The 14,054-nt window shown below is 39.7% G+C and overlaps 1 protein-coding gene across 1 annotated transcript in view; it reads left to right on the plus strand.

Moving 5' to 3' along the window:
- PSMA1 (proteasome 20S subunit alpha 1) overlaps positions 1 to 14,054 on the plus strand; it is a 505,652-nt gene that overhangs the window by 148,816 nt on the left and 342,782 nt on the right. The window lies entirely within an intron of this gene.

A 14,054-nucleotide genomic window follows, 5' to 3' on the forward strand; every position in this document is an offset into this window, starting at 1 on the left:
GAAAAATTCAAAGGACAGGTTATTTACTTATTAGAAGCGACATCTACTGCAAAAAATACCGCATTGCAGACAGAAAAGAGGACCGTGGCAACGGAGGATTGTCATTATTTTTTAGTCTGCAAATGAGTGGATATAGTAATGTAACTGCATACATGGGAAACTGTATTTTAGTATTTATTACAAACATGTTCTAATAGGACAGTTTTATTTGTGGTAACACGTTAAAACATGGGTTCTGAAGTTATTTCACTGTTTCCCTATTGAATGGGAATTTTTATTTTACTAAATAAGCTTAATTATATCACGTTAAGAGTATAGTGTCCGGAGCAAATGAATCTATTATGCTAACCATATTAGAAAAAGTTTTCCTTGAAGCCCGATTCTGCAAACCTTTATTCACTTGGGTAGTTCCCCTGCCTTCAATGGGACTAAGATTTCAGGTTCCAGTTTTTGGATTGCCAGTTTAAGACATTTTCCCATAGTTGTGTTAGCGATTCGCATTTGGCCAAGTGTATGGGGTAAGGGGAAAGGGAAAGTGGGAATTAAATATAACTAAAAATAAAAACCGCACATTCATGGAAAGCCCCAAAGCCCACTGAAATGAATGTGAATCTTCACTCTGGTTGTAATGTGCTTTAGATAAGGCCTTTCGTCTATAATGAGGGGAAGTGATTCCTTTTCATCTGTCAACCAACAAGAACAATTCCCATTTTTCTTCTATAAGTATCGACCATGCTGAAGTCTTTTCACATAGCATATCTCGCATTCTTATTGTTCAGTGTAAACTAAATTCCGAGTGAAAGCTCAAGCATCTTGTGAAATAATTCTTTCTCTCCAGCTATTAAATTCACTTTTCATAAGGTTTGAGAACAAGAATAACATTTGTCTCCGGAGTCTTTTGAAGAATAGCGCAACCTAGTGGGGTAGGCAGTTGTGTGGAAAGCAGGTCTGAAGAGAGATGCTGGTTAGGACTGAAGGGACGATAGGGACTTCTATTCAGAGTTAATACTTAAATGCTGATCATTGTTTCTCCTTTGAACATGACTGATTTAAATTGGTCTTTGGTATGCATTCTTTGGAGGGCAGATTTTACATTCACTGAATCTAATGCAATTATTGTTCACAATATGAATGTGGATTCCCCAACAGAAAAAAATAATACTTGCATTGTCTTCTGTGGCTCACAATTAAGATTCGTAGTTTATTTAATATAAAGCCAGGGAAAATTGCATACTGCAATACTATTTTTCCACCGATGGCACCTGGTATCGATAAGTAATGTAAGAACCTCTCTCTATTCCGCAGCAAATTGTCCGCAGAAAGTGTACAAACACTACGACTGGCCCGACCATCTCCTGTCAGAGGGGAGGATTGCTAGCAGATGTTGTTGTCGGCGTAATTCAATCACTTTCTGCTAGGATCCCTGACTTTATTGATGACCAAGAATACCATTATATTGGCAGCTCCCTTTCTAAGGGCTGCCTGGACCAGCTGGAAGTGTTCGGAGCGTATCTCGCATCCGCGGCTCCCCCGCCTTCTAGAGTTGAAGTGGTCACGTTCCGGCAGCTACCCAGCTGCTTCCCTTCCCTGGGCACTTGGAGCTCCGAGAGCTACAATGAATCACTCTTAAAGAGACTCTTAGTCATTGTCTAGAAGCTTTGTAGACGTGTCTCGAGTTTGTACACCTGCTTCATTACAGGATGTTTGGATTTACTCTGTGTTTGTAAAGCTCTTTCGCACACACACACTGACACAAACCCATCTAAAGGAAAGGAGCGGACAGCAAGTAGTTTTTCCTGTGGAAAATCTCAGTAAGGTGTGTACTTTCTCGATGGGTCTTTTCTTCATTTCAGAAAAGCTCTTTATAAGGGCAGCAATACGTTCTGCCAATCACACCACCGCCACCTTGGGATAAACCACTTTCTGAGTGCAGCAGCATAATAATAAACACTGTCTTTTCTTCTCTCTTGAGTTAAGTTTTCATTGTGCTATTGAGACTATCCCTGGGGTAAGTAGAATGCTTTTCTTTTACTTTGCATTCCAAAGTGGGCGCGTGTGTATCCAAGTACTGGATTCAGACACATTCTGCTAATAGCATTCAGACATAGGAGAGGGAATCGAGCTCCTGCTTAGCAAGAAACAGAGCATAGCGATCTGGAGCTCGCGGACCTGGGCTTCAAAATTAAACCCTAAGGTTGCGCAAGCAAATTGTTCCCCTCTCATTCATCCGAAAGAGCATAATTGGGGCACTGCTGAAGGGGAGCCTTTGCACAAGCCATGAGGTCCGTTTGGCTGCCTTTCTGGCTGCATGCGTTTGACAGGGATCCGGGAGTTCGTTCCTGTGTAACGGTGCCATGGGGCGTCTGGCAGATGGAGAGTGAGAAGGGTGGTTACCGAGAAATCCCCCTCTGGGAGCGCTGGGGAGGGAGAGGAGAATTACATCAGGCTGATTGCTTCTCAGTGCTTTAAAGCAGAAAAAGCCTTTTTATTGCACCCCAGAGACTTACACTGGAAACCCTTACAGCCTTTCCTAAGCGTTTCCATTTGTTTGTACAGAAGATGATACTCTGTAGACATACATTATGAAATGATCACCCATGGACATTATTACTAAGGTAGAAGCCAAACTGTTTCTCTCCTAACCCAGACAGCTTTAGACCCTGCGAAATTCAGAAGGAGCCCCCCTGCCTCTGACATCAAATAGATGGATGGGAAAAACCTACAGAAGGGTTGCTGAGTCCTAACATAACTATCATAACATGTGACTATAATATTAAAGCTTCCAAGAATGATCTGAATACCTGAAAGAGACTATTCCTGCACGGAAATATTATCCCACATATATTCGATATACACACACACACACATATATAATCATGATTTCTCCATTTACTTAAATGAATCAGATCTAGAAATACTAATTCCGATTTCATTATTTTCCATTGTTTGAAACTACCGTCTACATATTCTTGAAAGTAAAATGTGTGACTTTTTATTTTAGATTTAGTAGATATTTTGTAATGAAACTTTACATTAACAATCTACTGCAACCTTCCATTTCTGAAAAATTGGTGACACTACATAATCTTTTTCACAGAATATGGGTAACAGTTTAAAATGGGCAATTAGGCTCCAAAACCCACATTTGGGCGATTATAATGGTATTTGGTGAAGGGGGAACAGCTGCGTGCAGCACTTCTGAAAATCAGGCCACTCATTCAGCTACCTAAATTTGGATTTAGGAGTCTGACTTTCTATAATCTGATCTGTACACAAAATATAATTACAGGGATAGCTCCGGTTGTACTAAAAATATTTATGTACTGATTGATAGAGTTTGAGGGAACAAGATGAATGCAAAGCATGTGCTGTTTTGTTCATTTTATTCTTAGTTCTAAAGCAGAAAGATACCTGATCATAGTGAAAACATGTTCAAAGACTCACACAATTATTGACTACATAAAAGGCATTGCTGATTTTTTTTTTCTGTCATCATTTTTGGTTTTCCATTACCAAACTTCTCCCGTTCATTTTAGTAATAATAAATGTGCAATACACCCATTTATAAGCCGCACACCTTGTATATGCTGACTTTATACCAGGATGATTGTAAAAAAGCCTCAGGTTTCTTCAAATGACCAGGAATTCATGGCTTTCTAAACTCTCTAAAATTTCTCCCTAGGTTCAGGATTTAATGATAGTTACAGGTCCGGAGGGGGCTTCGATATTTTATTTTATGTTCAAGCTTCCGAATTCAGCTGCAGTACGCAGTAAGTGGCTTTATATAAATGCATAACTATACTGTAGATGTTATTGTTTAACTGTAAATTACCTTGAATTTATAATTTCCCCGAGATTTCCCTGTATTTACGCATAGAATTTCAACTTTTCCGTTTTTGATGAAAGTGTCCAAATACATTTAAGATTTATTCCTCTTGCTTACACGAGATATACTAACACTTTACCAAGCCTCTGCTTACAATCTACATGCGCACCGAATTAATTTCATGTACGGAAACTAAGCTAAAAGAATTATCATACTTTCAGGAGATACAGAAATTAGTGGACTGCTGACTACCACAGAACTATTTCAAAGCTTTGCTTAGGATTTTCAGGGCTCCCATAGGGGTGACATTCTTGTGTTTTACAAAAAGGTTCAGCATCCTACCGGGACCTGTTGTGCATTTATATGGATTTCATATAACAAAACTCGAACAACTTATTTGCCACTGAAATAATGTTCTAAAAGAAAATGTAGGACACTCACCAAACTCTGAATTTGTGCCAACACAATGACAGCAAAGTTCACTTTACTAAAAGCCATAACGAATTTAAAGATCAATCTGCAGAAACGACAATATCTTAAACTTGAAATGCAGAAATGTGATTTGCATTTCATTGGAATCCCTTGGGAACAGTTTTTGAATTTTTTATATAGTATTATTATTATTTAGTTTTGAGATGCTTTTTCCTTCTACCAGATTAATGGAAGTTTGATTTGAAATAACCCATTCAGAATGCTTATTTTCATCAAGGCAATTTCTAACAATCTATTGGAAGAATTAAGTGATGTGTTTTGCCTCTTTGATATCCCTATTTCTGGAAATTAAAAATATATGTCTTTGAGTGAGGTAATATCTTTCATTGGACCAACTTCTTGTCTTTAAAGCAGTCTGTCATTTACAGTTAATTCTTTGTTTCTCAGGACTTCAATCCACAATATTAATATTTGAAGGAACAGGCTTTACATTTGCCTTTTCAGCATGGCTTGTACAGTTATTCACATTAAAATAAAATACATTTCCTTAAAGGAATCCAACTTTCCATATAAATATTTTCTCTCGCAAACATCAAGCTAGAGGTGGGCTCATTGTTAAGAATTAATTAAATAATAAATAATACTTTAATTAGGTTTATTAAATTAGAAAGCTACATTCTGATTGTTTTTGCTAGAGATGCAAAGCTACTTTCTCTTCAAAAAACAGATTTTTACATTTTAATTTATTGTATTTATGTTTATAGGAAGAAGCTTGGGTTTCTCAATAACAGGACTTGCCCTGTCTAGGCTAGGGGCAAAGTCCTATTTAAAATCATGAATGTTAAAAAGTTTTAGCTGACCTTTTAAAGCACAAACATTTTCCCTACTCCACACACATCAATTGTGTCTTCTGATTCTGGTCAGCCCTGCTACCCCCCAGCAGCTGAAATGATGTTAAACAAAATATTAATGTTTACACTGTGTGTTTAGTATGGTGTTAGTTAACTTGTGTTATAATACAAAGTAAATTTCCAACATAGATAAGTGTGAAAACCACACAGTGGAAATGCACATGAAAGTAACACAGGGAAAACAGCCATTCTCCCCACACTGGCTCCACACAGGATACCACATATATGCACAGTAGGCATGGGCTAAGATGGTGCCAGAGCCACATTTATAATACAGATCCAGTGAGCGGTGTGGAATTGAATTCATGCCCCCACCTTCTTCATGGACAGAATATAAGGGTTGCATAGAGTCTAATTGAGCCTTATGCAGGTAGAATAAATTATATTATATTAAGTGTAGCTATACAGTTAAACAGTCCCTTTCTATAAAGGGAAGCCTAAGGAACATAGGAATTACTATATTGGATCAGACCCATGGTCTATCTAGGCCAGTATCCTGCCCGCAACAGTGGTCAGCATCACATGCTTCAGAAAAAGTGCAAGAAAACTTGCAGTAGGCAGATGCAGGATAATCAGCCCTCCAGGTAGGTCTCATCCTAATACCTAATGGAGATTAGTTTAAGCTCTGAAAATGAGGTTTTATATATTTTCCAATATTTTGCTAGCATAAACTATTAACTATAAATCTGGATGTTGTTATCCATATACATGTCAAATCCTTTTTTGAATACTGCTTGTCCAGGCCAGTTGAAGGGCCAAACTCAGAACAGGTACAAGTGGGCATCAATTCTATTAAAGTAAATAGAGTTTCACCTATTTACAAGAAGATCTCAATTTAGCCAAAAACGAGCATCTGCCCTTAAAAATCTCCTGAAGTCTCCTGAACTGCATAATCACTGAGGATGATCCCAGTGTAGAAGTATTTTCTCTCTAACAACCATGGAAAGCTGAATCAGGCGTTCTTCAGCCATGGCTTGCTCAAGAGCTGCATCTGTGAGTCCACTAACCGGTTGGTCTCTTGAGAATGCATAAATGAGTCAATGAGCATGTGAGCAGGTTGGGTTCTTCCCAGATGTTTCAATTTTTTCTAGGCTAATATATCGACACTGATGAGAATTATATTTTTAAAATGTATACTACTCTCTGCCTTGTTCTTGGAATGGTGAGGAAAGAATAAGGGTAAGAAGACAGAAGCTCTTTCTACCTGGAATGAGGGAAAATGCAGTTTTATTTGTAGCTAACTCAAACAAATATATAGAATTTTGTAAAATTAACACAGATACTACAGGGATAAGGGGAAAGGCCAGATAGGTTAGACAAATTAAATTGAAATATTTTTAGTGCGGTCTCCCTATTCAATCTATAATATTCTACCTGGCTGTTCTTGTCACCCAGAGAAAGGAAGCAAAGGGACCCAAGAGGCTGCAAACCTCCTCCCCCTTGGGAAAAAGAATACAAAGATAGAGATCAGGAAGAAAAAGTAAGTTCTTATAGGGCCTTCCATTGATAAAATAGGGCTTTACCCACCACAATGGCTAACAGGGCAGGAGTTCCTCTACACTTTCTGGTGATTCCAACAACACTAAAGTAACTCAAATGAGTTATACAGTTGTGGCAGAAGGATGATATAACGGACAATGAATGTTTGGTGCTGTTTTTTAATAATACAATCTATAGCATGTACAGTAGAACCTCAGAGTTACGAACACCAGAATTACGAACTGATCGGTCAACCACACATCTCATTTGAAACTTTGGAAGTAGATAATCAGGCAGCAGCAAAGACCAAAAACTAAAGCAAATATAGTACAGTACTGTGTTAAATGTAAACTACTAAAACAATAAAGGAAAAGTTTAAAAAGGAGATTTGACAAGGTAAGGAAACTGTTTCTGTGCTTGTTTAAATTAAATTAAGATGGTTAAAAGCAGTGTTTTTCTTTTGCATAGTAAAGTTTCAAAACTGTATTAAGTCAATATTCAGTTGTGAACTTTGGAAAGAACAACCATAACATTTTATTCAGAGTTACAACCATTTCAGAGTTATGAACAACCTCCATTCCTGAGGTGTTTGTAACTCTGAGGGTCTACTGTATGTCTCAGAAGACTGTGATATAATGAACTGAAATTGGCCCCATATTTGTTTATAGTTGTCAGGTAATTGGTTCATCTCTCCCTTTACACAATTTCTTCTCTCCAAAGAAAATATACCTGCAGATTATGAAACAGTAATCTAAATTTACGCAATAAGGTGTGTGTATGTTTGTGAATGTATGAGTCATGTTAAGATACCACTGTGCTTTGGATGTATGGTTGAGCTTAAGGCTGAATGCTGCATGCTAGAAACACACAATAAGTACTGTGATATAGCGAGGGCAGAAGGCAGTAGGAGAGTGCTGTTTGAGTACCAGGGTGAGTGGGCAGGTTAGCCCATCGCTAACGGCCCCTCCCCCAGCCTAAGGGGAGGAGCCACCGGACCCAGGACTCAACTGATTCTATGGGACAACAAATGAAAAAACAGGAAGGGGCGTGAGGGTCAAAGGGCCAAACGGAGGGAACCGGAAGGGGACACTGAGCAGAGAACCCCGGACAGCGCCCACTGCTCCCGGAAGGTGTCAAGGGAGCCAGCAGATGCCGCCCAGAGGAACTCTGCCCGGATATGTGAACGGACAGAGAAATGGAAATAGGCCCCACAGTCGCAGGGTGCCCCCCCCCAGCCAACTTCCTCTCCCTGGTGTTATAGATGGCCACTTTGGCCAGGGCCAGGAGGAGGTTGACGAGGAGGTCTGGTGAAGAGAGGTATGTAAGCCCCAGAATGCTCAGGGCTCTGTTCCCTGCAGACTAACTAAGAGTCATTAGGGGGCAATTAGGAGCTGCTGAGGCCAATTAAGGACCAGCCAGGTGCTTCATAAAAACCCTCTGCTCCAAACAGACAGCGCACAAGCTGGAGGAGTGTTTGTGTTGTTGTGGAGCAGACTGGAGTGCTGAGTTGTGTGGAGGAGCTGACCAGAGTCTGGAGGAAGGTACTGGGCTCAAGAAGCCAGAAGGACAAAAGGAGGAGGAAATTAGCCCAGGGGAAAAAGACTGCAGCTGTGAACACAATGCCAGCAGTACATAGCTGCTACTCATAGGGCCCCTGGGCTGGGACCCGGAGGAGCAGGTGGGCCCGGGTCCTTACCCCCTTCCCAGGGGAGATGGGGTGACTGGAGACGTCCTGGCCCACTACAAGAGACAAGAGCGTGAGACCCACTAGGGTGAAGCCGGTGTTGCCACAGTACAGTAAGTGAAGGAAGACATACATCATTAGATATTATAATGTGATGATCAGATAGCTCTTAATAAATATTATTGCCAAACAAATTATAAGGTTAAATAATTTTTATTATCCAAACCTAAATAAAAATAATTCTGATATTAAAACAATCTAAATGAAAGGGACACTGTTTTTTTAAAAAACAAATACCCTTGTCTGGGTTATTATCATCATCTTAAATTTTTCAAACTGAAAGAATTAAAAAAAACAACAACTTTCTTTTCACTGGTTAGAATTTTTTTTCCACAGTGGAAAGAAGCTAGTCAGTTTCACTTCAGTTTCCCATGCAAGCACAGAGCAAAATGATCTGGTTGCAAGCACTAGAGTGATTTTTTATTTGTTTAAAAAAATGTGTACAGTGGATTATTTTTAACCTAATGTAAACATTTCCTTGGATCTTGGTTTTTGCATCTTTGGGTTTTTATAAAATCTAAATTTGGAAACAAATTTAACTTAACACAGCCCTTTAAGTAAGGCATCATTTTTTAAAACTAGGGGATTCAGATTCTAGTCTGCTCTGAAATCTACTTGGCACAGGAGACAGGGACAAACTGTCAGGGAACCATTTATGGTTCCAGTACAGTCCCAACAGTTGGTTTAACCAAACCCTAGGCCCTAACTCATGCCAGCTGGCAATGGGCCCCACCTAGGATGACCACATGTCCTGATTTTATAGGGATAGTCCTGATATTTGTGGTTTTGTCTTATATAGACAACTATTACCCTTCACCCCCAACCTGATTTTTCACACTTGCTATCTAGTCACCTTAGCCCCACCAGGACTTCCTGTCAGCTGTGATTACCAAAGCACAGCAGTGCTCCATCCATGCCCTCTGCTGTCCCAAGCCATACCTCCGAGATGGAGGAGGAGAGTGATGTAGGAGGTGGTTATGCTGGCCTTATACCAGCTGAAGGCTCACCCAACAAGGGGAATGCTCAGTATACCAAATATGACTAATATATGGCCCCTTTACACCTCCAGAACAGCATAAACAATGACAGATTGAGGGGACAAAATCTGGTCCAGAAACTTTACCTTCATTTAAATTCAGTAGATCTATTTAATTTTACACATTCTGCACTTGAGGTAGGGACCGAATATTCTTCTCCATTTCTGTTTAAAAAGTTAGATCTGAATGGATAATTAATCTTGTTAGGCATACACATACACAAACATACACACTGGACTTGATTGTTTGCATGAGTGAGAGTTGCATGATAGTGCCCTATACATTAATGGAATGTCGGCAAAGATCAAGTGGAGAAACTACAGAGTAGGTCTTCAGTTTCAGCCAAGATCTCTGACCTTGATCTACTCTTTATCAGAAATATAAGGACAGAGCTACACATTTGGAACAAAAGTATCAGTTAAGTGTTGTACTCGGTTGACTGCAGTGTTGCAAACTCTGATGATATTTTCTGTTTTACTTAAGTCCCATCTGGTGGAAACAAGGGACTCCTTGAAAATTTCAGCTTTCATTTTTTTAAAGTAAGTTTCTAACACCCATGGTTGCAGAGAAAAGCCTGAAAAAGTGACCCAAGCATACTCTGAAGGCTCAAAAGCAAACAAAAAGATCCTAAAATTGACTATTTTTTTAAAATCTCAATTTTTAAACCAATCTCATAATTTTGGGGACTGCCGTATGATTTTTTTAACATTTAGGATTGGCAATACTGTGATACTATTATGTGATTAATATTATTACTAATATGAAATACTATTTTTTCCTGTTTAACGTATTTACAAAGTACCATAGCTGTTGCAGGTTTAGCTAGCTAGAGACTGTAATTTATAAACTGATAATTGTTGTGCTATTATGGGTGTGTTAAGAGTGTTATTTAATTCCCATAGATAAAATCTTGTGTTGGTCAGCAGATTTATTAAATGAGTTTCTCATACTTCATTGTGTTGAGTAATTAGCATGTGTATTCCATGAACAGTATCTACAGATTTCTCTTTCTTTCAGAGGAAAAGGAAAGAGTTTTTCTAACACTATTTTTCTTTATATAAAAATGTTGTTTTCTAGTAGGTATGCTATTTATAAATTCACTCCCATCCATCCCATTCAAAATAATGCTGCCAAAATGAGCTATTATCTTTCCTTTTCTTTCTTGTCCTTTACAAATGATGTCCATCCAAATATATTTAAATAACAGAAGAACCCTGGAAATGGCTTGGCAAAAAGGAGGGTGAGACTGGGGCACTAGCTGAGATCTCCAGGTGGCTAACATTTGGCCAGTGCAGGACGTGAAAGTGATGGTCCTTGAGAAGAGTGATCTGGGTTGTAGTTTGGCAATAAAAATCCATATTAGATTTAATCTTTGTGAAATCTAAGGATGGATGTGTGATAGCTAAATTAAATTACGTCAGTACTGGACTAATACAGATGCGGGGAGGAAATGGGTCAGTTCTGAAATAATGAAGGAGAAGGGTGGTGGTCGGGGAAATAATTGTGTGTAGGTGATTCAGTTACACGAGCTATCATAAGAATCATTGGTCCATCAAATCTGGCATCCTGATTACTATAGTGGCCAAAACCTAATGCTTTAAAATTATCATAGAAGTAACAATGCATCTAGCCGATTCTACAGTATAGTGGTCTATGGAAAAAATTCCTTCATGAGTCTCTCTGAATGAAAGCCAAATCTACAAATGCTGGAACTCTTGATTGGTTGAGAGAAGAACATAATCTGCAATTTAGCCATTTAAACAGGAAATTTAGTTGTGTTGGAAAGCTTGGGATAAGATAAAGACAATTTCTTACAGAGAGGAAGAAATGTGTGGATTCCTTAGTAAAGAGGTACAGATTATAGTAGAAGTAGTGATGTATTAATATGAGGAGAAAGAGAGAGAAAAACTGGCAACTCATTTAAAGACCTCTAAATTGGAGAAAGTTATAAATCTGTAGTTAGCAATCTGACAATAACAATCACCAAATATTGTAGAGAAAACTCAGGGAAGTACTTGCGAGCACTGGCACCATGTACTTTATGTTTATTTTTGTTCCACCCAAGGATCCAAGTTAATAAAAGGAACTCTATCTCTATGCATGGAGGTTCAGCTACAAACTACTCTGGAATTTCCTTTTAGGGAAACTGCCTGAACTCAATTTTGGGATAGCTAAGGAAGATACTTAAGCACTGAAAGACAAGGCAGTTTGTAGTTTTCACATGAGTTAGCAAGATGATTTAAAACTATGGAAGATCCTAGGATTTACCTTGTCCTGCTAACTCATATGAAGACTACAAACTGACTCATTTTCACCAGGATTTTAGCTGATATTAGTTAACTCAAGTTATCTAACTAGAGTTCCGAACACCCCTCTTTTCCCTAGTGAAAACAAGATCTATGTGTATAGTTCTTTACCATATTTTTATTTCAGCTTGTGGCATTTACTTCTTGCCTCTGCTTTAATACTTGCCTTTGTTTGCTACCCCACAAAAATTAATTAAAAGTAACCCTTCTTTATATTGCAAATAGTTTGGCTCATAAAAGATGGAAATACATGAAAACACTGGAAAGCTCTGCCAAATGAATTCAGTGTTATTGAGCAGCACAAGCAGTGTTGCTACCTTTTTTGAAAAGGTAATGCAATTAGGGCTGGAGGGTTGGGGACTGACTAGACCTACAATAAAGTAAGGGTTTCTGTTGCTCTGGAATGCAAAGTGAGCAATTTCCTTGATCCTTTACTACCCTAGTAAATCATTTATTGGAAGGATTCCTCTAAGCCAAAAAATAGCATACTGGTAATGCTCTTCAAATTTGTACATATGCTCCACTGATTATAAATTTCTGCGATGGACTAAGATGATCATATGACTTTTCCACTGTATGATTACTTACTGAAGAAAGATTACACCTTTTTAATACCTTTCTCACTTTTTGTATCCTGCAGCAAGCGATCATCAGCACAAAGGATCAAATTGAAAAACTGAAATTATCTTGCAATGTTGGGAGTAGATGGCACAGCCCTAAATAACAATCTGTTTAGCTTTCTCAAAGAAAGTATTGCAGTCTACCCAGTGTTTTGGGACACTCCCAGTTTCTCCCAAACACTCCAGTCACTGCAATGTCTTTGCTAAAGAATGTAAAATGGAGTGCAACAGTACTGTTATTAAATTTTGATTTTTAGTCCACACTTCAAAGATATAATGGTAGTGGCCAGGAGAGAGAGAGGATAGGGTTGGAAGGGAAAGTAGAACAAGAATGGTACAGTGCTTTGGCCATGTGTGTGTTTTTATAACCTCGCATCCCTAAGAAAAATGGAAAGATAGTGTAAAAAAACTAAAATCTTGAGTTTGTCAGTCAACCCCCTCCTTGGAATACACTGGTTTCTTCCTCCTTTTCTCTCACTTCCCCCTCCCAATTTAATCACCTTTCACTAGAAATATATTTTACTGCATCAATCATGGACAGGTGTAAGTATATTTTGGTGCCAAAGGACAACAATTCAAATCCAATTTGCATTCTGTCCCTCACAGGAGTACAGTTGGACTGTAGCAAAATAAAACTGAAAACCTTTCCGAAGCTAAAGACCATTTCACTAATTAATGAACTAAATATGGCTTCATGCCTCAAACACGTTCATAACATTTTACTCAAAATAGTAATCTTTTTTATTTTTATTTTATACCCATCCCTCCAAATCAATAAAATGGTCACATACGGTAGATTATTCAAAAGCACTTAAGTGATTTAGGAGCCTAGATCTTCTTGAAAGTCAATGGGATTTAAGCTCTTAAATGACTTAATGACTTTTGAAATGTTTCCCCATAGCCTGGTTTGAAAACTTCTGCTCAGAAGGGCTTGCCAGCCGGGCCCCATTGATGGAGTCACTGTCTGGTGCTGAAGGCTATCATGCCACTTGACCTCAGCAGAAGATCCTTTCAGCCTATGGGAAGCAGACTGCGTCCATCCTAGCCTGCTCAAACGACTTTGTAAGGACAACGAGGCGCAAAACTGACCCCAAAGCCATAGGTGCTGGAACTAGGGGTGCGGGGATGCTACCGCACCCCCTGGCTTCAAGTGGTTTCCATTATATACAGAGTTGACAGTTTGGTTCAATGGCTCTCAGCTCCCCACTCTGCCCATTCATTGTTCCAGCACCAAGGCAGTAAAAGGCCTCACCTCAGCAGCTGGCCTGCAGCTGTCAAGCTGCCTCTGCCCCCCTCCCCCCAAGCCAGGTGCTTCATTTCTGGCCACGCCTCACTATTGTTGGCAGGTGACTCCCTAATTCCCCCGTGTGGGGGCTTTCCCTGAGCAAGCCGCATGTGCTGTTCCGGGCCCGGGGCTGTTTGGGACAGGCAGCGACCCTTGCTGCAAGAGCAGAGCAGAGCCCTCCTGGAAGCCACCCATAACGGCCTTGGCAACTGATCTGCCCAGTCCCGCTACTGTGAAACTGGTCCGGGACAGTTCAGGGCTGGCCGGCGGAGCAGCCCCCCGAGCAAAGGGCTTTGCTGGCAGCTGCACGAGGCTCAGTTACGTAACCAGCCCGCCTCGGCTCGCCGAGCACAGCAGGACACAGCGCCGGAGAAACGGCTTACACGCGCGGGGGGGCGAGTGGGGGAAGGGGAG

The sequence above is a fragment of the Emydura macquarii genome, unplaced genomic scaffold (assembly GCF_026122565.2).
Source record: "Emydura macquarii macquarii isolate MOO-44397 ecotype Brisbane River unplaced genomic scaffold, CSIRO-AGI_Emac_v2 contig_587, whole genome shotgun sequence".
In the NCBI taxonomy this organism is placed as follows: domain Eukaryota; kingdom Metazoa; phylum Chordata; order Testudines; family Chelidae; genus Emydura; species Emydura macquarii.